Source organism: Colobus angolensis, unplaced genomic scaffold (assembly GCF_000951035.1).
Source record: "Colobus angolensis palliatus isolate OR3802 unplaced genomic scaffold, Cang.pa_1.0 Scaffold63, whole genome shotgun sequence".
Classification (NCBI taxonomy): domain Eukaryota; kingdom Metazoa; phylum Chordata; class Mammalia; order Primates; family Cercopithecidae; genus Colobus; species Colobus angolensis.
The window spans coordinates 7,750,481-7,776,577 of NW_012119932.1; positions in this window are offsets into that span (position 1 = coordinate 7,750,481).

Genomic DNA, 26,097 nt, shown 5'->3' on the forward strand with positions numbered 1-26,097 from the left:
AAAAAAAAAAAAAAAAAGTGGATGTGGAAAGATAAACCATGCTAACACTAACGAAAAAAAATAGAAGTAGTTATATTAATTTCAGATACAGCAGATTTCAGAGCAAGGAAAGTTATCAGAGATAAGGCAGGGCATTGGCAAATTAAACTCAAAATGTATTCTAACAGTTACATACCAGGACCAAGTGGGATTTATCCAGTTATGCAAGGTTGATGGAACATTTGAAAATCAATTAATATAATCCAATATCTCAACAGACTGAAGAAGAAAAGTGACATAATTATATCGATACAGAAAAAGCATTGAAAAAACCTAACACTAATTCATGAAAAAACCTCTCAGTAAACTAGGACTTATCTCCAAAATATATACAGCTAGCATCCTACTTAATGATGACAAACTAGAAGCTACTGATAACAATACAGACTGAGATCTTGCTAAGATCAGGAACAAGGCAAGAATGCTACATTTTGCCACTGCTTTTCCACATTGTACTGGAAATCCTAGCAAATGCAATAAGACAAGTAAAAGAAATAAAAGTTATACAATTGGGAAGATAGAATTCAAACTGTCTTTTTTGATAGATGACATGATTATCTACATAGAAAAGCAAAACCACAACAAAAACAACAAAAACTTCTGGAACTAAAAAGTAATTATAACAAGTTTGCAGAATACAAGGTTAACATACAGAAGTCAATTGCTTTCCTATAAGCCAACAATGAACAAGTAGGATTTGATATTAAAAACACAATACCACTTACATTAGCCTCAAAAGATAAAATACTTAATTATAAATCTAACAAAATATGTACAAGACCTATATAAGGAAAACTATAAAATTCTAATAAAAGACATCAAAGAACTAAAAAATGAATAGGAAGACAATATTGTCAAGAATAGTTCTTCCCAATGTGATCTAGAGATCCAATGCAATTTCAATCAAAATTCCAGCAAGTTGTTTTGTGGATATTGACAAACTGATTCTAAAGTTTATATACAGGTGAAAGATCAGAATAGCTAACAAAATATTGAAAAACAAGAATAAAGTCAGACAAGTGACACTATGAGAATTCAAGACACTATAAAACCACATTAAGCAAGACCATGTGGCATGAACAAAACAACAGACAAACTGGTAAATGGAACAAAAGAGAAGCATCCAGAAATAGACCTACAGAACTATGGTCAACTGATCTTTGATAAAAAGTCAAAGGCAATACCATGGAGAAATATAGGGGGGGGTTTTGTTTTTTTTTGTTTGTTTGTTTTTTCAGCAAATGATGCCAGGTGAACCAGACATGCACATGTTTAAAAAAAAAGATCTAAACACACAATTTCCACACTTCACAAAAATTAACTCAAAATAGATCATAAAGAGAAGGGTAAGATGTGAAACTACCGAACACCTAAAAGATAGCTTACAAGAAAATATAGATGACCTTGGGTTTGGCAATGACTTTTTACAGGCAATACAAAAGGCACAATCCATGAAAGAAAGAATTGCTAAGCTGAACTTCATTAAAATCAAAATTTTCTGTCCTGCAAAAGAAATTGTCAAGAGAATGAGAAGACAAGTCACGGACTGAGAGAAAATATTTTTAAAAAAGTATCTGCTAAAGGACTATTACCAAAATGGACAAAGGATGCTTAAAATTCAACAAAAAGAAAACAACCTGATTATTAACTGGGCCAAAGACTTAACTGACACCTTATCAAAAAAGACAGACAGATGATTAATAAGTATATTAAAAGATTTTCCATATCATATGTCATCAAGGAAATGCAAATTAAAACAACAAGGTGATATCACTACATGTCTATTAGAATGGCCAAAATCCAAACACTGAGACCACCAATGCTGGCAAGGATGTGGAGCAACAGGAAAACTCCTTCATTGCTAGTGGTAATGAAAACTGGTGCAGCAATTTTAGAAGACAGTTTGGCAATTTCCTACAAAAATAAACATACCATTACAGATGATCCAGCAATCATGCTCTTTGGTATTTATCCACAGTAGTTGGAAATTTATATTCACACAAAAACATACACATGGATATTTATAGCAACTTTGTTCATAATTGCCAAAACTTGGAAACCAACAAGTTGTCCTTCAGTAGAATGAGTAAATAAACTGTGGTATATCCAGACAATGAAACTTTATTCAGCACTAAAAAGCAATGAGTTTCCAAGCCATGAAGAGATATGGAGGAACTGTAAGTGCACATTACTAAGTGAAAGAAGACAATCTGAAAAGGCTACATTCTATATGATTCCAAGTATATGATATTCTGGATAATACAAAACTAAGGCAGTGAAAACATCAGTGGTTTTTAGGTATTTGCAGGATTAATAGAACACAAAGTATTTTTATAGCAATGAAACTACTCTGTCTAATACTATAATGGTGGATGTACATCATTATAGATTTATCCAAACCCATGGAATATATAACACCAAGAGTGAAGCCTAATGGTAACTATGGACCCTGGGTGAAAATGACGTTGTTGATGTAGGTTTATCAATTACAATAAATGTGCTACCCTAGTGGGGGATGTTGATATTGGAGGAGGCTGTAGCTGTGTCAGGGATGAGAATTTATGGGAACTCTTTATGCCTTCTGCTCAGTTTTGCTGTAAACCTAAAACTGCTCTAAAGAATAAAGTTTGACTTTAAAAAATGCTGACAGGAAAAAAATAGAAAATGTTAACAGAAAGTGGAGTTGGTACTTGAGTGAAGGTTCACAGCATGGTGGAGAGAGAGATCTTCAATGAAATAACATCAAGGTGCATCGATAACAACACAGACTGAGATGACCTGAATTACTCTTCTCACTATAAGCAACTAGGAGTTCTGGACAATTTACAAAAATGGTCTCTTAAAGGACTAATACAAAATACTAGTCAAGTCTGTAATCCCAGCACTTTGGGAGACCAAGGTGGGCGGATCACAAGGTCAGGAGATCGAAACCATCCTGGCTAACACGGTGAAACCCCATCTCTACTAAAAATACAAAAAATTAGCTGGGCATGGTGGCGGGTACCTGTAGTCCCAGCTACTCGGGAGGCTGAGGCAGGATAATGGTGTGAACCCGGGAGGCGGAGCTTGCAGTGAGCCGAGATTGCGCCACTGCACTCCAGCCTGGGCGACAGAGCAAGATTCTGTCTCAAAAAAAAAAAAAAAAACTAGTCAAATTCAAGATATAGAAAGGAAACTCTCAAGACTGAATCAAGAATTTAATTTATGAGATGGGTTACTATTATTATCCTCATTTTACATGTGAATAAACTGGGGCACAGAAAAATTGGATAAATATCCCAAGGTGACCCTAATGTGTCTGCTGGGTATCACAGCCAGGATTTGAACCCTGATACATTGGCTCAGAAGACTATACTTTTGAATGCTAACCAGTAAGCCTCTCTCTAGCTAACTGGTAAAGCTATTCACTGAACACACACACACACACACACACACACAAATATCCACTAAACACACACACATACACACACACAACGAGATACTACTTCAGATTGATTAGAATGGCTATTAGCAAAAAAAATAAGTGAACAAAAAAATAACAAGCGTTGGGGTGGTGGCAGGGTGTGGGGAAGGCGGGACCCTTTTTGTCTTGCTGGTGGTAATGTAAAATGATGCAGCCAATATGGAAAACAGCTTGGAGACTCCTTAAAAAGTTGAACATGTACTTATCAATGATCCAACAGTTCTACTTCTAGGCATATATACCCACAAAGAATTGAAAGCAAGTACTCAAGCAGATGTTCGCATGTTTGATGTTCAAATAGCATTTATTTGTAGCATTATTGCTATTATGAATTATTGTACCATTATTCAGAAGTCTTGATGTGAAAACAACCTGTGTCTATCAGGTGAATGAAAAAGCAAAATGTGATGAAAACATACCATGGAATATTACTCAGCCTTAAAAAGCAGTGAGATTCTGATACATGCTACAATATGAATGAACCTTGAAAACATTATGTGAAATGTAATAAGCCAGACACTAAAGAACAAATATCATACAATCATACATATAGGATGTACCTAGCATAAGCAAATGCATAGAGACAGAAAGTAGAATAGAAGTTACCAGGGGCTAAGGGAAGAAGGACCAGAGAGTTTTGGAATAATGAAAATGTTTGGGAGTAGATACTGGTGATGGTTGCACAACATTGTGAATGTATTTAATGCTACTGAAAAATAGTTTTAAGTTTTTTTCAAGTTACTGGAAAAAAATAGTTAAAATGATAAATTATATGTTGTATTAGTTCGTTTTCACAATGCTATAAAGACATACCCTAGATGGGGTAATTTATGAAGGAAAGAGATTTAATTGACTCACAGTTCTGCATGGCCGGGGAGGCCTCAGGAAACTTATAACCATGGTGGAAGAGGAAGCAGGCACATCTTACATGGCAGCAGGTGAGACAGACAGAGAGAGAGCAAGAACAGGAAAACCTGCCTTATAAAACCATCAGATTTCTTGAGAATTGATTCACTATCAGGAGAACAGCATGAGAGAAAACATTCCCATGATCCAATGACCTCCCACCTGGTTCCTCTCTCAACATATGGGGATTGTGGGAATTACAATTGGAGATAAGATTTGGGTGGGAACACAGAGCCAAACCATATCATATGTTATGTATATTTGACCACAATGAATGAAAACAAAATTAATAAATAAAATCACAAGAGTTTTGAATAGTTAACAAAGTTACTGTTTTGTTCTTCTGAAACGTAGGTAATTCATCTTGCTCAATATGCTAGATTTAAAATGAGCATATTCTAAAATTTGTTAAGTATTATCTAAGTGAGGATTGGGATTTCCTGTAGTTTTTTATTGCCTAATATTGCTTCTTTGCCTGTTTGATAATGGAAGTGTGTGGGTGAGAGGAGATCTCCAGTGTAAATGGAGAATAAGAACTTAAATCCTTATATAAAAATACAACAACACCACTCAACTCAAGCTGGAATAAATAGTTAAAGCCATTTCTCACCCTGGGTCACTGGAAAGTGCTGAGATGGGCAGAAGCTAGAGTCAGGGCCAGCAGGGCCAGTTCAATCTGGTTCTGCTGCTGGGATTCCCCTCAGGCTCTCCCTCTTTGTGTATACTTGAGGCTCATGATGAGACAGACAGCAGCCTCGGCCTCACATCTGCATCCCAGAACAGAAAGAGGAAGATTCTGTCCCAGAAGTCTCTGGCAAATCTGTCTTTGAAGCTTATTGTTTCAGCTTAAATCACAAAACCACTCCAATCCCTGACCAAGAGGGTATCATAAATCAACCAGCCGAAGCTCCCTGATCCCGAATCTATCAGTGTGGCAAGAATGATCAAATTGCCCTGTTGGCATAGATTAGTAAGTCCCTCTCCTCTAATGCTGGGGTCACCCCCATGTTACCTATTACATACAGGAAAAAGGATAGAATGGATGCTGGGAAACACCCACAATGACACATGAAATTCTTCATTTCAGATACTGGAGAAAGAACACAGTCACCATAGTCCAATATCTCTGCTTTAAGGGGAAAAGAAAGCATTTATCAAGTAACTACCATGTTCTCTTTCTAGGCATTAATGATATATATATGAACAAAATGGACACAGTGCAGTCCAATGGAAGAATATGACATTAAACAAAATTATACCAGTAAGTGATTAGCTCCATTTAAATAAACGTTAAGGAAGGCAACCAGGATAGTGTAAAAGCTTATAAATGATAAAACTTAGATGTTCTGGACATCTTTCCTGAGGCAATGATTTTAAACTGAGCCCTGCAGAATACAGCAAATAGCCTGTGTGGAAAAGACTCAAAGACCCACAGGAGCCTGGCTCATTCCAGTACCAGAAAATGACCACAGTGTAGATTGGGAGGGGGAGTTGTGATGGTTAATATTGAGTGTTAACTTGATTGGATTTAAGGATGCAAAGTACTGTTCCTGGGTATGTCTGTGAGTGTGTTGCCAAAGGAGATTAACATTTGAGTCAGGGAACTGGGAAAGGCAGACCTACCCTCAATCTGGGTGGGCTCCATCTAATCAGCTGCCAATGCAGCAAGAATAAAAGCAGGCAGAAGAACGTGGAACAACTAGACCAGCTGAGTCTTTTGGCTTACATCTTTCTCCCATGCTGGATGTTTCCTGCCCTCAAACATTGGACTGCAAGTTCTTCAGCTTTGGGACTCGGACCGGCTTCCTTGCTCCTCAGCTTGCAGACGGCCTACAGTGAGACCTCACCTTGCGATCACGTGAGTCAATTCTCCTTAATAAACTCTCCTTTATATACACATCTATCCTATTAGTTCTGTCCAGCTGGAGAACCCTAATACAGGAGTCTATCTATAATGTACCTTCTAAGCACTCAACAGTTTTTCCTTCACAGCTGCAGTCTGTTACTATTTATTGATTTATGGAATTTTATTTAATATCTGTCTTTTTCATAATCACTTATGAAAAATATTATGAGTTCCTTGTAAGGCAGGGACTCTTTCTGTGTTGCTCACCAACGACACATAGATTAGCATGTAAACCTGACACAAACTAGCTGTTCTCCAAATGTTTACGGAAGGAAAGGAGGGAAGAATGGAGGGAAGGAAGGAACCAGAAAGCACTGGGATTTGAGGTTTCAGCGTTTGCCACACATTTTGATACAATAGCCACTGCATGCAATAGCCAAATATTTATAATTCAAGTAAAATCACCAACTGGGACATTTTGCAAACGTGGGAAGATCCCATACAGTTATTGACACAGCATCTTTGCCTCAAAACCAGGCTCTCATGAATGGCATGTAATCCTGTCCACAAGCAGCATTCCTTATCCAGCTCACATTTAGAAGGTGACTCCTTATTCCTGTCAGTTTTAATTTTTTACACTTTATTTATTTATTTGAGATGAAGTTTTGCTCTTGTTGCCCAGGTTGGAGTACAATGGCATGACTTCGGCTCACTGCAACCTCCACCTCCCAGGTTCAAGAGATTCTCCTGCCTCAGCCTCCCAAGCAGCTAGGTTTACAGGTGTGCACCACCAGGCCTAGAAAACTTTTTTTTTTTTTCTAATTTTAGTAGAGACGGGGTTTCACCATGTTGGTCAGCTGGTCTTGAACTCCTGACCTCAAGTGATCCACCCAATTTGGCCTCCCAAAGTGCTGGAATTAAAAGCGTGCGCCACCGCGCCCAGCCAATTTTTTATACTTTTAAAAGGGAACTTCTCAAGAGAGAGACACAGTCAAACAAATAATAAATCAAATCTCAAGAAGAGTATCTCACAACTAAAGCATAGAACTCTTAAGGTAAGATAGAAATGTAGTAAATTTGTATTAAGGAAGCTAGTCAGACGAATTTTAGCAAAGGACCCTAGCCAGAAGACCTCTGTGACTGATCTGTGATCACAGCATCACATTTGATAATTCCCACAATTTTCTGGTGCTAATTCTATAATACTTTGACTCTAGTTTAACTTGTCATCATTTAAATATCTCATTAGGTTTTAGGTGTTTTTTAAATACCCAAATGGACTTCTCAGTGGATTTTTACTAAATCTATACCAAGTAATGTCCATTCTACATTTGTGACATTTTTTCTTTCTTTCTTTCTGTTTTTGAGACGAAATCTTGCTCTGTCGCCCAAGCTGGAGTGCAGTGGTGCGATCTTGGCTCACTACAACCTCCACCTCCTGGTCTCAAGCGAGTCTCATCTCTCAGCCTCCCAAGTACCTGGGCTTTCAGGCACATATCACCACGCCCAGTTAAATTTTGTATTTTTAGTAGAGATGGGGTTTGACCACATTGACCAGGCTGGTCTCAAACTCCTTACCTCAGGTGGTCTGCCCTCCTCGGCCACCCTAAGTGCTGGGATTGTGACACTTTTTCTTATGATACCTAAAAGAAAGGATTCATTTTGAGAGATTATATCATTTTTCATTTCAGGAGAGCTGTGAAATGCAACTCAGAATAAATTTCTTCTTTCTTTTCAACTCCAGGCATATTATCTTAATACTTGCCTCCATTCCTGCCCCAAAGAATACCTAGCTCAATAGTTTTTTTAAAAGGCAATAAATTCATGTATCCATAGCCCCTCAAAGAGTCGATGCATTTCTGGAAAAAAAGAAAAAAATAGGAGTCCATGCTAAGACTTAGGCCCTAGTTTAACATAGAAACTATTGCAAGAAGTTAAATAAAATTAACTGGTTGGCAAATCTTATAAGAAATCTGCCAGCATTCAGCATGGATTTGGAAATTAAGGAGTAGGGTGGGGATCTAGATCTTGGTATCTCATCTAAACTTAGTAAATATTTGATAAATTAATTGATGACAGCCAATTTAGAGGTCAGGCAGAAGACAATTCACCCTATAAGCAGATTTCCCATAAGTGATTTGGTTGATGGAGTGAAAATAGGAGAGAGAGAGAGAGACTTATAATACTGGCAGTAGGCCAAAAGTCAAAGAAAAAGATTTGGACCCATTTCAAGGTGCTACTACAAAATACAAAGAGTTGAAACAGAAAAGATTCACATAAAAGAAATGTAGGCTACTCATGGCAGTGAATGTAGGGAACTGTTGGAACAAGGGGTAACTTCCAAGACTAAGAATGTTTTAACTCAAACACAGAGGTAGGTCGTAAGAGGGTGAAAGCACGTCAGGCCAATTTAGGAACAGAGAAACAGGTTGAAGGCATTATGGTCTGTTAAGAAGGATATGGGAAGTGGAAATTTCAGCTTCCAGTTCTGCCCTGCCTTTCGTTTGCTCTCCATTTCTGTTTTATTTATATCCCTACGCTTCGTCTTGTTTGGTTTTTCCATTTCCCTTACAACATTAAAACTCTAGTTACATCCATGTTATCATTTAGTATATGTATTAATTAAACATGTTATTTATTTCTGAATAGTAAAAGTAGTTTCAATGTTGTGTATATCATTCTACATTTCAAAAAAATATTTTTCAGCTGGGCACAGTGACTCCCACCTGTAATCCCAACCCTTTGGGAGGCTTAGGTAAGAGGATTGCCTGACCCTGAGAGTTCAAGACAAGCCTAGGCAACATAAGCAGATCCCAACCCTATAAAAAAAAATTAAATAATTAGCCAGGCATGGTGGCACTTGGCTGTAGTCCAAGCTACTTGGGAGAGTTAGATGGGAGGACTGATTGAGCCCAGAAGGTCAAGCGAGTGGTTGACAGTGTCACAGCACTCCAGCCTGGGTGACAGAGTGAGACCTTGTCTCAAAAAAAATAAATGAATAATTTTTCAAGTATAGGACATTACTCTACATATTACTTTTATTCTTTGGATAAGTGACTCTCAATAGTCATTATTTTCTACCTTTCTTTTCCAAGTAATTATGATGAATTTCACGTTTAATCATTTTTCTGATCACATTTTCTTGTAGTCCCAAAAGAAAGATCCTCTGAATCAATATAAAACATATAGAACTGTATTATTTCTAAGAAAAGTCTAAAACTCTAGAAATTTCTCTTAAAATAACATTTTGTATTAATACATTCTTGGAAATTTTGATTATAAGCATTTATAACTAAAAGTACTATAATCCTTTATTTAAAATAGAGGATTAAAAAATATTTTGTATAAAACTACACCCACCTAAATTTAATTAATTTGAACACTTCCAAATGTGTAAAAGTGAAAAAACAACATGTAATTACAAAATCAGTAATAGTAGGTAAGTTCTAAAACCTGTCCGGAGTGCCAAAGTCCCAATTTAGAAGAAAGTTAAAAAACTGTTAAACTATTATGATTTTTCAAGTATAGATATTGTACTGGACATTTATTGGGTTCTAGCTACTCACAGTCATTTCACTTTCTTTGATAATAACAACTAAATTTCCTTTCGTGGAGTTATTTCTTCTCTATTTTGATATTGTCAGAAGGAATTTTAATCAATGTATCTTGCCATCCCTTAAACAAAGGGTGGGAATTTAAATCCAGAAGGGACAACGTGATACTCTATCTCTGTATTCTGAATCTTGAGAAGTGTTAAGAAAAGACTGGAGCTGGTCAAAACTTATTTATAACAGCTGTGGTGACTAGGGCAGACTGTTCCTACCTGGTCTAATTTATAGTTGCTGCTACTAGCTCTTCTAGTCTCCACTCATTGCCAAACCCAGTTCTTCAAACTTTCCATCAATTTGTGAGCTTTGCTTTTCTTTATTCTGCTCTTAAGTTTGTTTACCTGTCTTTCTTTCTCTCTCTTTTTTTTGGGGGAGGTGGTTTGCCAAGTTTGTTTCTGTTGCTTGCAATTGAAACAGTCCTGTTTGAACCAACACTTGAAAATAGATATTTCTGTGGATTATAATGATAATAATGAAATCATCATTTACTAAGAGGAAACACAGAAATTAATCAAAAACATCTTACACCTATACCATGATCAAAGTATGATATTGGTTAGGAAACCCAGAGTGACTACAGAAGTCAGAAGCAGCTTGTAAAGGAAGAACAAAGTCCTAGATAGTGAGCAACAAGCGACTCAAGTCATAGACTGAAGGATGAGGAAGACCAGGTGTCACATGAAATTAATGGGGCTCAAGGAACTCGAAATTGCCTGTAGGAGCAATACTCTGGAAAAGTATTATAGCTCAATCATTTCTAAACTCCAACACACCTAAAGGGTGTTAAAAGAGATTCAGTTTTTAAAACCCAATGCCATTATCATTTTACTTTTCAGGTCTAAAATTTGCCAGACTGTCTATAAACTTCATAAAAGTAGCAATGTGATTTTGAATTAATTGTAAGGAAAAATAGAAATATACATATGCCAAATTCATCTTTATCATAATACATTTGCTCTTTAGGTACCTATAAGAAACTTACAGTCAACTATTGATAACCTTTACATTTGCAGTAGCATAGACAGTCACAGCAGTCACAGTAATCGAGGTCAATACTCTTTTTTTCTTTCAACACTTTTTTTTTTAAGATACCAATTAATGTGATTTGCTTTTCCTGATTTTTGATGATCCACTTTTACTAAAGAGAGCAAGGGACATTCAAGAAAGGAATGACAAAATGGAAGAAGCATGAAAAATTCACAAACTGTACAACCATCTGCTTCAAATTGAGAGTTGCCTATAAAGTGGCACACAGTTTTAGAGGAAGAAAAATTAAACAGAAAAGGGAATTATTCAAATAATCATGTAGTTGCTATGGCCACATAGCTGTGATGACCATATGGCATTGTCTCCTACTCATACAGAAGTCTCTGAACAAATAATAGAACCAAATATTTAGCCCCAGTTGAAGATTAAGTCCTTATTATGGCATGACAGAAATGTCGAGATTCCTCTTTTTGGTTTTATGAGTCTGGCTTTGTAAAGTTAAAGATTCTGAAAACTATTTTTATTGTTTTGCTGATCCAATTTAGCTAGAACAGAAGTTCAATTGTCATCCTATCTCAATCTTATAGTCTTAAAGAAAATTTCTTCAAAAATATCACATCAGCTGCTTTCTGAAAATAAAACATGTTTCTTATGAGACAACATAATCTTGAAAAGGTAATGAGAGGGCACTTCTACCCAAGCAGAAGAACAGATGAGGACTATTTGCTCCCTACATCCACAGGGATGACATTTAGACAATGTGTTGAAAAGTAATTGAACAAAAATGGAAACAAGTAAGCCTTTTATTTCAGAACCTTTCCCTCAAAAATGATCTGGAGAAGGAAGTAAGACAGAAAAGCCAATAGTCATTCAAAGATATTGATACATAACAAAACTGTGAAATATTTTTATTCACAGAAGCATCTAGTTTTTCTCTCCTAAATTGAAAATCATTCTTAACCTTATACAAATATCTATGGCACAGATTTTTTAAACATTTCAGTTGAGAAATTATTCTAGCAAAACTCAAATTCTTCTGATTTCTGTCTTTCAACACATCCCAAAAGGTGTTACGTTATCTTACAGTGTCTTGGATGTTCCCTCCAGATTGCAATTCTAAGGTCCTTTCTTTTTATTAACAAAAAATTCCCACCAACAGAGAAAACTACATTTATTGTTATATTCTAGTTTGGTGGGGAAAAGCCCCCAAGTCTGATTAAGTTGAACATTTCCTTTGAAGATATCCAAATCAATGCAATCCTGCAGAAAAGAAATCCATCACTGATTTCATTATTCTAGAGCAGAGATCACCAAGCTCTTACTGTACATGGTCAGAGAGGAAGTATGTCAGAGAGGAAGTATTTTAGACATCATAAGCCACGCAGTCTCAGTCATAGCTATGCAATTCTGCTGTTTTCATATGAAAGCAGCCATAGACAGTATGGAAGAGAATGGATTTGGCTATGTTCCAATAAAACTTTACTTATAAAAACAGAGGGTAGGCTGGATTCAGCTCCCAAACCACAGCGTGTCAATCCCTGTCCTAGAGTATGACAGTGTTACAACATCCACCAAACCACGTTGAACTGGATATTCGTTGAGCAGAATATTTCCATGAGAAGAACCAATAGAATATACGATTCAATAATTTCACCTTTTTTCTTCCAATAAAGAGGTCACCTACTTTCTTTCAATAAAGGGGTAAACTCTTACTTTTTAGGCTGGCTAGCTCCAAGTTATCTTCATTAGGATAAATTATTTCTTTCAGGTGGACTAAGGCAAGATTTCTGCCCTTAAAATTAAGTCTGATGGATAAAGTATTATATATTATATATATACTAAATGTAAATATATATAACATATAATATTCCATTGCATGTGTATATATATGTATATACATATATGTGTGTATATATACACACACACACATATAGTCTGATGGATAAATTTTTATATATCACAATATATAAATATATATGTATAATATTCCATTGTGTGGGTGTATGTGTATATATATATACACACACATATATTTTTTAATAAATATTTTTCTTTTTAATATTCTTTCCAAAAGTGACCAGTGTTGCTGAGTGACACTCAAGTAACTGGTGGCTTTTCCTGTGCAGCTGGTTTCTCAGGACTGTTCAGGTGGAGCTGGAAGCTGATGCAAAAAGAGCATTATTGGTTTGTTCACAGTCTCTGCATTAGCATAGGAGGCTGCTGTGGCATCATTTGTGGGCATTGAAACAGCTGCTTGAATCTGAGCATGAGGAGGAATAAGGATGGTAGCCAGAGGTAGATTACCTGGCAGTTCTTGAGTGGTGAAGTTGGAGAATGCAGGTGTGTCTCGCCCATTTGGTAGTTTGACATTTGGATCCTGCAATTCATCAAAAAATGAATGCGCACAAGCTTCCAGTGGTGTCAGTCAAGAGTTGGTGTATACTCCAGCAGACAGCTACACGGTGCAATTGCCTCCAGTACAGTTCAGGGTCAGAAGACTATATAGTCCAAGGATGTGCCTTAATTTGAGGGAATTTAAATTCTGTGTAGTTTGGGTTCACTTCTCTAATTTGCTCCCTTGTTGGAGTTCCCAGGACCTTGATTATTACATATGTGTATACAGAATATACACACAATGGAATACTATTTGGCAATAAAAAGGAATGAAGCATTGAAACATACTACAAGTTGTCTGATCCTCAAAAACATTATACTAAAGTAAACGAAGTCAGATGCAAGATATATATTGCATGAATCTTATTATATGAAATATCCAAAACAGACACATCTATAGAGAAAGAAAGCAGATCAGTGGTTGCCATATTATGGGGCAAAGGGGTTAATGGGGAACATAATGGGTATAAGGTGTTCTTGGGAGGTGATGAAATAATTTTGGATTAGATAGAGATGGTGGTTGCATAACATTGTGAATGCAGTCCCTGAAATTGTACACTGAAATTGTACACTTTAAATGGAATTTAAAGTGTACAATTGGAATTTAAAGCATACAACTCTCCTGGAATTGTACACTTTAAATGGCTAATTGTATGTTATATGAATTTCACCTCAATTATTTTTAAAATATCTGTTGCCTAAGTCTGTCTTTTAGCTTAAAAATTTCGAGCCTATGCAATGCAAATATTCCTTGTAGCAGTGCTCTTATAATTTATTTATAATGTCATTCTTTAAATAAATGTATACTGTGTTCTCTCACAGACTTGGCACTGGAGACACGGTGGTAACAGATACTACCTTTGCCCTTCAAAGCTCCTTCAAATTCTTTAATTATGAAAATAATTTCTCAAAAAGAGATTATTATAAGAAACAGGTAGAGATCTTGCTGATTTTAACAAGAATGGAAGGAATGGTATGTACTGGTGTAAAATATTTAAAAATATGTAGCAGGGGAAATTACCAGGTCTTAGTCAGTGTTGGCGTTTGATTATGGAAGAGGATAATAAATGAGACCTTTTCTCTTTTCTGGTTCTACCTTCTCCCCCACATTGATTGGACTCTAACCAATACGGCTTTCACCAGAAATTCCCAACTGCAGCCCCCTCCATCTGTCAAGGTGAGGAATGGAAAATTCCCAACTCCAGTCCCTTTTAGTCTTCCTAACTCTCCTAAAAGGGGAAAAGGTATAGAAGGCTGAGAAGCACTTGTGAGAGTCACAGCCTAGAGAAAAAGGCTCACCAAAAGACTGAGACATAATCGCAGAATGATAGAATGTTTGCCCCGCCCCCACACCTTGCCAACACATCAATCAGGTTCCTGTATGACAACAGAGATTATAGCTAAAAGAACTGGAAACCTCAAACCCTATTTAAGAAGCAGTTTCTAGGGAAACCCAAAGACAACAAAGGAGACAATAATAAAGACACCAGAGAAAATTTTACTTTCTCTGACCTACAACTACAGCAAACAGTAGACACACCTCAACTTCTAGCTAGATAAATAGAAAAGCTTAGGCGAAAAGCTTAGGCTAAAAGCCTACTGACCTCAGATCAATTTAATGAAATAAAGTGTGAAGAAAAGATTAGAGAAAAAAGAAAGAAAAGGAATGAACAAAGTCTAAGAAATATGGGACTATGTGAAAAGATCAAACCTATATTTGATTGGTGTACTGGAAAGTGACAGGGAGAATGTAACCAAGTTGGAAAACACACTTCAGGATATTATCCAAGAGAACTTCCCCAACCTAGCAACAAAGGCCAACATCCCAACTGAGGAAATACAGAGAACACCACAAAAATACTACTCGAGAAGAGCAACCCCAAGACACATAACTGTCAGATTCACGAAGGTTGAAAGGAAGGAAAAAATGTTAAGAGCAGCCAGAGAGAAACATCAGGTTATCCTCAAAGGGAAGTCCATCAGACTGACAGTGGATCTCTCTGCAGAAACCCTGCAAGCCAGAAGAGAATGGGGGCCAACATTCAACATTCTTTAAGAAAATAATTTTCAACCCAGAATTTCATATCCAGCCAAACTAAGCTTCATAAGTGAAGGAGAAATAAAATCCTTTACAGAAAAGGAAATGCTGAGGGATTTTGTCACCACTAGGCCTCCCTTACAAGAGCTCCTGAAGGAAGCACTAAATATGAAAAAGAAAAATTGGTACCAGCCACCGCAAAAACAAACCAAAATGTAAAGACCATCAACACTATGAAGAAACTGCATCAACTAATGGGCAAAATAGCCAGCTAGCATCATAATGACAGGATCAAATTCACACATAACAATATTAACATTAAATGTAGAAGGCACAGACTGGCAAATTGGATAAAGAGTCAAGACCCATCAGTGTACTATGTTCAGGAGACCCGTTTCACACGCAAAGACACATGCTAAAAATAAAGGGATAAAGAAAGATTTACCAAGCAAATGGAAAGCAAACAAACAAACAAACAAAAAAAAGCAGGGGTTGCAATCCTGGTATCTGATAAAACAGACTTTAAACCAACAAAGATCAAAAAACACAAAGAAGGTCATCACATAATGGTAAAGGGATCAATGCAACAAGAAGAGCTAACTATCCTAAATAAATATGCACCCAATACAGGAGCACCCAGATATATAAGGCAAGTTCTTAGAGACTTACAAAGAGACTTAAAACTCCCACACAATAATAGTGGGAGACTTTAACACCCCATTGTCAATATTAGACAGATCAATAAGACAGAAAATTAACAAGAATATTCAGGACTTGAATTCAGCTTTGCACCAAGCAGACCTAATAGACATCTACAGAAGTCTCCATCCCAAATCAACAGAATATACATTCTTCTCAGAACCACACAGCACTTATTCTAAAATCAAACACATAATTGCAAGTAAAACACCCCTCAGCACAAGCAAAAAGACAGAAGTCATAACAAACAGTTTCTCAGACCACAGTGCAATCGAATTAGACTTCAGGATTAACAAACTCACTCAAAACTCCACAACTACATGGAAACTGAACAACTTGCTCCTGAATGACTACTGGGTAAATAATGAAATGAAGGCAGAAATAAATAAGTTCTTTAAAACCAATGAGAACAAAGACACAACGTACCAGAATCTCTGGGATACAGCTAAAGCAGTGTTTACAGGGAAATTTATAGCACTAAATGCCCAGGGAAAGATCTAAAATTGATACCTTAACATCATTATTAAAAGAACTAGAGAATCAAGAGTAAACAAAGTCAAAAGCTGGCAGAAGAAAAGAAATAACTAAGATCAGAGCAGAACTGAAGAAGACAGAGACACGAAAAACACTTCAAAAAATCAATAAATCCAGGAGCTAGTTTTCTGAAAAGATTAACAAGTAGACAGACTGCTAGCCAGACTATAACGAAGAAAAGATAGAAGAATCAAATAGACACAAGAAAAACTGATAAAGGGGATATCACCACTGATCCCACAAAAATACAAATGACCATCAGAGAATACTATAAACACCCCTAAACAATTAAACTAGAAAATCTAGAAGGAACTGATAAATTCCTGGACACATACACCCTCCCAAGACTAAACCAGGAAGAAGTCAAATCCCTGAATAGGCCAATAACAAGATCTGAAATTGAGGCAGTAATTAATAGCCTACCAAGCAAAAAAGTCCAGGACCACATGGATTCACAGCCAAATTCTACCAGAGATAAAAAGAGGAGCTGGTACCATTCCTTCTGAAACTATTCCAAACAATAGAAAAAGAGAGACTCCTTCCTAATTCATTTTATGAGGCCAGCATCATTCTGATACCAAAACCTGGCAGAGACACAATTAAAAAAAATAAAATTTTAGGCTAATATCCCTGACGAACATTGATGTGAAAATCCTCAATAAAATACTGCCAAACCAAATCCAGCAGTACATCAAAAAGCTTATCCACCATGATCAAGTCGGCTTCATCCCTGGGATGCAAGGTTGGCTCAACATATGCAAATCAATAAACATAATTCATCACATAAACAGAACCATTGACAAAAACCACATGATTATCTCAATAGATGCAGAAAAGGCCGTCAATAAAATTCAACATCCCTTCATGCTAAAAACACTCAATAAACTAGGTATGGATGGAACATATCTCAAAATAATAAGAATTATTTATGACAAACCCATGGCCAATATCATACTGACTGGGCAAAAGCTGGAAGCATTCCCTTTGAAATCCAGCAAAAGAAAAGGATGCCCTCTCTCACCACTCCTATTCAACATAGTATTGGAAGTTGTGGCCAGGGCAATCATGCAAGAGAAAGAAATAAAGCATATTCAAATAGAAGAAAGAAAGTCAAATTATCTCTATTTGCAGATGACATGATGGTGTATATAGAAAACCCCATCATCTTGGTCAAAAATTCCTTAAGCTGATAAGCACTTCAACAAAGTCTCAGGATACAAAATCAACGTGCAAAAATCACAAGCATTCCTATACACCAGTAATAGACAAACAGACAAATAATGAGCAAACTCTCATTCACAATTGCCTCAAATAGAATAAAATACCTAGGCATCCAACTTACAAGGGATATGAAGGACCTCTTCAAGGAGAACTACAAATCACTCCTCAAGGAAATAAGAGAGGACACAAACAGATGGGAAAACATTCCATGCTCATGGATAGGAAGAATCAATATCATGAAAATGGCCATACTGTCCAAAATAATTTATAGGTTCAATGCTATTCCCATCAAGCTACCATTGACTTTCTTCACAGAATTAGAAAAAACTAATTTAAATTTCATATGGAACCAAAACAAAGCCTATATAGCCAAGACAATCCTAAGCAAAAAGAACAAAGCTGGAGGCATCATGCTACCTGACTTCAAACTATGCTACAAGGCTACGGTAACCAAAACGGTATGATACTGGTACCAAAACAGATATATAGACCAATGGAACAGAACAGAGGCCTCAGAAATCACACCACACGTCTACAACCATCTATTCTTTGACAAACCTGACAAACACAAGCAATGGAGAAAGGATTTCCTATTTAATAAATGGTGTTGGGAAAACCGGCTAGCCATAGGCAGAAAACTGAAATTGGACCCCTTCCTTACACCTTATACAAAAATTAACTCAAGATGGATTAAAGATTTAAATGTAAGACCTAAAACCATAAAAACCCTGGAAGAAAACCTGGGCGATACCATTCAGGACATAGGCAAGGGCAAAGACTTCATGACTAAAATACCAAAAACAATGACAACAAAAGCCAAAATAGACAAAGAATCTAATTAAACTAAAGACCTTCTGCACAGGAAAAGGAACTATCATCAGAGTGAACAGGCACCCTACAGAATGGGAGATAATTTTTGCAATCTATCCATCTGACAAAGGACTAATATCCAGAATCTACAAGGAACTTAAATTTACAAGAAAAAAGCAACCCCATCAAAAAGTGGGCAAAAATATGAACAAACACTTTCCAAAAGAAGACATTTATTCGGCCAACAAATACATGAAAAAAAGTTCATCATCGCTGGTTATTAGAGAAATGCAAATCAAAACCATAATGAGATGCCATCTCACACCAGTTAGAATGGTGATCATTAAAAAGACAGGAAACAACAGATGCTGGAGCAGATGTAAAGAAATAGGAACACTTTTACACTGTTGGTGGGAGTGTAAATTAGTTCAACCATTGTGGAAGACAGTGCAATGATTCCTCCAGGATCTAGAACTAGAAATACCATTTGACCCAGCAATCCCATTACTGGGTATATACCCAAAGGATTATAAATCATTCTATTATAAAGACACATGCATACGTATGTTTATTGCAACTCTATTCACAATAGCAAAGACTTGGCACCAACCCAAATGACCATTAATGTTAGACTGGATAAATAAAATGTGGCATATATACACCATGGAATACTGTGCAGCCATAAAAATGAATGAGTTCATGTCCTTTGCAGGGACATAGATGAAGTTGGAAACCATCATTCTCAGCAAACTAACACACGAACAGAAAACCAAACACCACATGTTCTCATGCATAAGTGGGAGCTGAACAATGATAACACATGGACACAGAGAGGGAAATGTCACACACCAGGGCCTGTCAGGGGGTGGAGGGCAAGGGGAGGGACAGCACTAGGAGAAATACCTAATGTAGATGACAAGTTGATGGGTGCAGCAAACCACCATGGAACATGTATACCTATGTAACAAACTTGCACGTTCTGCACATGTATCCTAGAACTTAAAGTATAATAATAAAAAAAGAAAATGCAAAACAAAAACTTAAAATACGTTTTAATAAATGTGATGCTTTAAAAAATTAATTGGTGATGACTTTTTAGATAGAATAACAAAAACATGGTTCATGAAAGGAAAAAAAAAATTGATAAGTTGAAATTTATTAAAATTAGAAATAATCCATTTTAATTTTACTAATTCATGAAAATTTGAATCTTGTTGATTACTCCAAACATAATTTTAGTGCCACATTGCTCATACAAATGTAAATGCATAGTGTATAGAAATAAATGTGTATAAAGAAATAAATGTGATCGGGAGCAAATGACAAAAGAGATTAAACTTTCAAAAAAATTTAAAATTACAAAGTGCCTGAATATTTTTATTCCAAGAGCTGTCAAAATGCCTGTCATTGAACATCTTGGTCACATTTTCAATTCAGTATCTCCAATTATAACAATCACCAGAGTAAAGTTTGTAAAAAAAAAAAAAAAATTCTATTAAAATTTCCTATTTTCATTAGCATAGGACTCCTTTGAATAATCTCTGTTAATTTGTACACTTTAGCTTTCATGGTTATAGCTGAATGAGAAATTTGAGAGCTGTGGTGAAAATACTTTTAGTTATGATTAGTTTTACTTAATAGATCTACTATCAAATTAGCAGACTGAAAATGATATTTTTATTTCATTTTCTCATTTTTCCAAATTTCCTGATTATCGGTAACACAATAAAGTATTGAAAGTTTGAGGAAGAAAATAAATAGGGAAGATTATGAAAATGTATTAGGTATGGACAGGGGTGATATTAATTTTTAAAGATGGCAATGTATATCATATGACTTTCCAACTAGAATCAATAATGCCAGAAAAATCCATTCCATTTGTTCATTGTACAGTGAATACTTGCTACTCACAGAGCACTATGCTAAGTGTCATTTATGTGAAAAGACTGGTAAAAAGCTACCATAGCCTTTAAATAGGACATACTATGTCCTGACGCAGTCACTGAAATGTGAAGCAACTTTCAAAGTTGTTATCATCCCACCTTCTCGAATGAAAACACCAATGCCTGAAGAGACCAAGTGACTTGTTCAAGACATATTCAGCTACTTAACATATGTGAACATTAACCTCAGGATATCGAGAACGAGGTTTCCTGTTGATTTCAAATAATTTACCCTCTCCCACCCCAACTCCCATCTTGAGATCACTGGGTTTTAACTTTTATTCATTTGCATCACACATGTTTGAAAGGTAGAAATTAAAAGAACTAGTAAGGGTTTCAACCAAATACACAAGACACAGAAAGAACAAAATCCATTGTATGACAGTCATTTTAAAACAGACTTACCACAGGAAATCAAAGAACTGTGTTCAGTTATAAAGAAGCACTTTTGCTTTATATTTAAGGAAACCTGGGCTCAAAGCAGAAGACTCAGGAGGAGGAAATATTGGGGAAATATTGCAATAATGAAAATAAGGAGCAGTTTCCACGTCTGCTAACCTCTAGCAGGGGTGAAGGAGTGGGGGGAAATCTGTGGATTTTCCTCATTCTTGTTAAAAAAAAAAAAAAAAAAAAAAGGAAATATCTATCTTTGCCAGTATTAAGCTATCTTTTTACATTTTTATTCAGAGTTTACTACAGCATACAGATTGATTAGTCAATAACAAGGGACCTTTATAAATACATGAATGTTTTCCCATTGCATAAATGTGTCTTCATAAATGTCACCAATCTTGCTGGTTTCAGCATTCTTCCCTTGACTTATCAGTGCCAAGGTTCTGATAATTTTTCACAGTTTCCAGAGGACAGCCTGTCTCCTTTATCAGTAGGGGAATCAAGCCTGGCCTCATCATTCAATTTTTTTATCTCTGGGGCTGAACCTTTCAGATAAATCAGGTAAAAATAAATGCAGAAGTCTTGGGTGTCATTAGGCCCCTGTTCCTAGTTCCCAGGACAGCCCTAACACTCATTTCCACCTCTGAGTCTTTTCTTCAGCTTGCCTCTTCTGAAGCTGCCTACCTGCTACCCAGCCTAAAAGACTGATCCTCCAAGTAAAGACATGATTCCTAATTATATCCACCCCATGCTACCCAAGTACACACCAATTTATAATTTTTTAATAGAATTTCTTATCCTCACAATGAAATTATTGATCTTATTTTGCATTTCTGAGTGTCTAGTATGGAAGCACACAATTAAGTAATCTTATTTGATGGGTCTGATCTCAAAGTCATTCTTTCCTGCAGCCATTTTGTTTCCCGTGTGCATATCCAGATAAATGGTGACCTTATTTTATTAAACAGGAAGAATCAAATTATGCCATTCTTTCTAATAAATATACATTTTTAAATCTTTATGTTAACATGGTGTTAAATAAATAAATTGCCATTCTACTTCTCTTCAGAACTATTGGAAGTTCTCATGCTGTTTATTGCCAGAAAGTGCAAGTTGGACAAATCTAGCCCTTGTATTTTTTCCTCTTTACTTCACTACTGTAATATTACTCTATTTCTCATTTAGGTAAAAGTGTGGGCTATCCATCAAGGTAGCGCAAGTGGTTTGTGTGTATGCATATGTGTATGCATACTAATTGAGAAGGAAATAAGTAAAATATAAATTCTATATTATCCTTAAGTAATCCTTTTTACAGGTGTACATTCCATGCAGACACAGAATAACCTACAAACACATTTAGAGTATAAGTATTATCTACTTTGAAATTATTTTTTGGAGGAAAAAAAAAAACCCTTTATAGGCCTAGACCTAGATATATGTTTTATTATGCTATTTATATCTTGATTGTGAATAAAGAATTTGCTAATTGTTAGAAATAGTGTGTGAAAGTGTCTTTGGTTGCTACCTCTAATAATTCCAATAACTCTGAAAGTAGCTTTAAAAGCATATTAGAAACAGTAGAAAATTCCAACGTTTAATATCATAGTAAATTGTAGGCATTTCAATTAATATTGTTACAGGCAGTTGAGCAGAGCGAAATTATAAGTTTCACAATGCCCTTGCCCCCATTTGACAAACAAAAAAGTAAGACACGTAGCAGCTTATTACTTAGAAGGATACTGAAGCTTGAAGCACATGTATTAAATTTGGGCAGTCTTGGTGAAAATGAGAACTGGTTTCCTCATTATACAATCTGACATCCTTCGTCTAAAACCAAATGAGATAATAAAGTAAGAGAAACGAGATACATTTTCTGCATAAAGAACCATATAATCCTTTACCTCATTTAAATAATAGATTCATAATTTTATTCCCACTAAACTCTTCTGTGAAACATTAACATGCTTACCAAGGCCACATGCTCAAAAACATACTTGATATTTCTGTATAAATGTTATGTGCACAAGAACTCACTTGCTTAGATTACTGTCTAGTCATTTTTATGGAGTTTTTCCTATGCCATTTACTATAAACTATAAGAATATAAGGAAAGAGTTTTCTAAAAATAGGATGACAACTAACTTTTAATATAAAACTGAGAGTGACACTGAACTAACAGTATTTAGTGTACATGTGAAAATGATGTGTACCATTCTTAGAATATTCAGTTCAGAAATAAGATTTTTAATTCCTGGAGACAGAGTTAACTTTAAAGAATCAGCTCAAATTTGTCCTGATTGTATTTAAAATAAAAGTCACTTATTTTGCTTTATTCTTATGTTTAACATCATTTCCAAATTCTGAAGCAAATTGGGTGGTGGACATAACTGTTTACATTTTCATTGAACAAGTGGCAATGAAATCTCTGAAACTTAGACAATGATTATACTTCCACATTCGAATATGTAATACAAAAAGCAAATATAAATTTCACATAATCTAGAATATTATGCCTAGTACAACATTATCCTTACATGTATGCATAAGCAGACACATTCCAACCCCACCAGTCCCAACAAATGGTACCCAAAATCTGTAAAAGCAGATACAAGCTCTAAAAATGAATCTGCTTTCTGAGATTATTGAGTGAAAAGACTGCTAAATTTTTTGTTCCCTAGTTTTTCCCTCTCTTACAAACCTTTTCTGAAGTCAGAAACCATCAATTCCATAATTCAGTTCAATAAAGAACACTGAATACATATAGGTACCTTCCTTTTAGGAATTCAGATCTAGTGGAGTCATCATAATATGATATCAATGGACACTTATGGAAGTGTTTTTATTAACGAGATTTTATAATCAATAACTCATTAGAGTTCATTGTTACTGTCCTATGAACAAATATCTATCTCCAAATCCAAAATAAAGAGTAAAGTGGAGCCGGGCACAGTGGCTCATGCCTATAATATCAGCACTTTGGGAGGCCAAGGAAGGCAGATCATTTGAGGTCAGGAGTTCAAGACCAGCCTGGCCAACATGGTGAAACCCCATCTCTACTAAAAATACAAAAATTAGCTGGGCATGGTGGCACACACCTGTAGTCCCAGCTACACGGGAGTGTGAGGCAAGAGAATTGCTTGAACCTGGGAGGTGGAGGTTGCAGTGAGCTAAGATGGCGCCATTGCACTCCAGCCTGGGTGACAGAGCAAGACTCTGTCTCAAAAAATAAAATAAAATAAAAAAGAAAAAGAAAAAAAAAAAGTGAAGTGGTTGCAAAACAGCCTTGGAGTTTCCAGTAAGTTAGTTGTGAGAGTGGGGGATTTTGAGTCCAAGCAGAGGGACAGTAACACTCACCATCCCATTGCTGTCTCCAGCGTGATCAGCCTATTGTAACGATCTCAACATTAGATCCCTCTCTACTCAATATATCCACAGCAGTTCCTTTTCTCAGACTGGACACACCCGACTAGGTAATACTAGGATGAAATAGAGCCACCTATTTTATTTTCAATTTAGCTGGGTAATTGGTACATGTGAAAGAATACAGAAAAATACCAACTGCATTTTACAATTATAGATTAGTCTTACTGTAATTATTTTATGGAAGCTGCATGAATATAATCAGAGGAATGTAAGGTCAAAAACAATAAGTAAAGTCTGGAATAAAAGACAATTGTACAGTATGCTATGCTCCATACAAGCTATCTTTCTTTTCATAAGTTACAGTCCTCCATCTATTAAGTGAATGAAGACAATGAGTACTGGGTGAGTCTTTTCTTCAAATGAATCTTGGGTGACTACTCAGTGATGAGCAGATCTTCAAACAGAATCATCATCAGTCAGAGTAAGTACAGAATGTTCAGCTTCTCAAGCTGCTTAACAGCTGTCAGGGTCAGTAAACAAAACAGCAAATCTAAACATGCAAACATACATGTAATAAAATCCCATCATGAAAGTAGGAAAAAAGTGAATGCATTTCGGTAGATCACTGAAAGTTAATGCCATGTTGGAAAATTCCAATGAAATGTAGAAAACACTGAATGGATTGCTATTAACCTATGAATTTTTCTGACTGGCAGTTGATTTGCTAAGAAATATAAGAATCACATTTATTATCTCAACATACTTTAATAAACCTGGCATTCAGTCTTTATTGATTTAATTCAATATTTATTGATTTCCTACTATGTTCTAGGAATTCCAAATATAAAGGCAGCCAGAGCGATACACTGCCCTCACCTTAAGAATCTCAAAGGCTAATCATTTTCCCCTTAAACAATGGTCTCCCCGAGCTATATTTAAAATTCTAAATTGTGAAAATGTAACACTCATTTCTGAAGCAAAACAAAAACCTAGCTTCAGAATTTGTTTTCCAAAACAATACTTTACACGAAGAATAGAATTTTTACTTGCCTGACATATGATTATACTTTAAAATAGAAAGGAAATTTATCTGACATCGAAGTGTTTATATTAAAACTATAGGCCGAGTGCCGTGGCTGAGGCCTGTGGTCCCAGCACTTTGAGAGGCCGAGACGGGCGGATCACAGGGTCAGGAGATTGAGACCATCCTGGCTGACACGGTGAAACCCCGTCTCTACTAAAAAATACAAAAAACTAGCCGGGCGAGGTGGCGGGCGCCTGTAGTCCCAGCTACTCGGGAGGCTGAGGCAGGAGAATGGCATAAACCCGGGAGGCGGAGCTTGCAGTGTAGCTGAGATCCGGCCACTGCACCCCAGCCTGAGCGACAGAGCGAGACTCCGTCTCAAACGAAAAAAAAAAAAAAATGTAGACCATTAACACAACCTATAAACTGATGGAAATGATGAAAATCCACTAATCTATTTCTTACTTCTTAAAAAATGTATTTGTAGTAAAAGAAATACTATTTGGAAAACAAATATTTCTTGTCTTTTTACTATGTGCCAGGTATTGTGCTAGACACAGAGTACAAAGAAATGTGATGCAGCTCCGTCCCCAAGGTATTCACAGTCTAATCTAACCTATTTTATATGCAAAACTAGTCATTTTAGAGCACCACAGAAAGGAAAATGCAATGCTCTTATTAAAAATGGTAATAATTGACTATTATCATTTCCTACACAAAGCCAGTACCAGATATACCTAAAACATTGTTATTCTTGCTTCTTTTCAAAATCATATGAAAGCATATTTTCCATTTAAGAAAGAAGTATATAATGACTCTTTACTTGGCT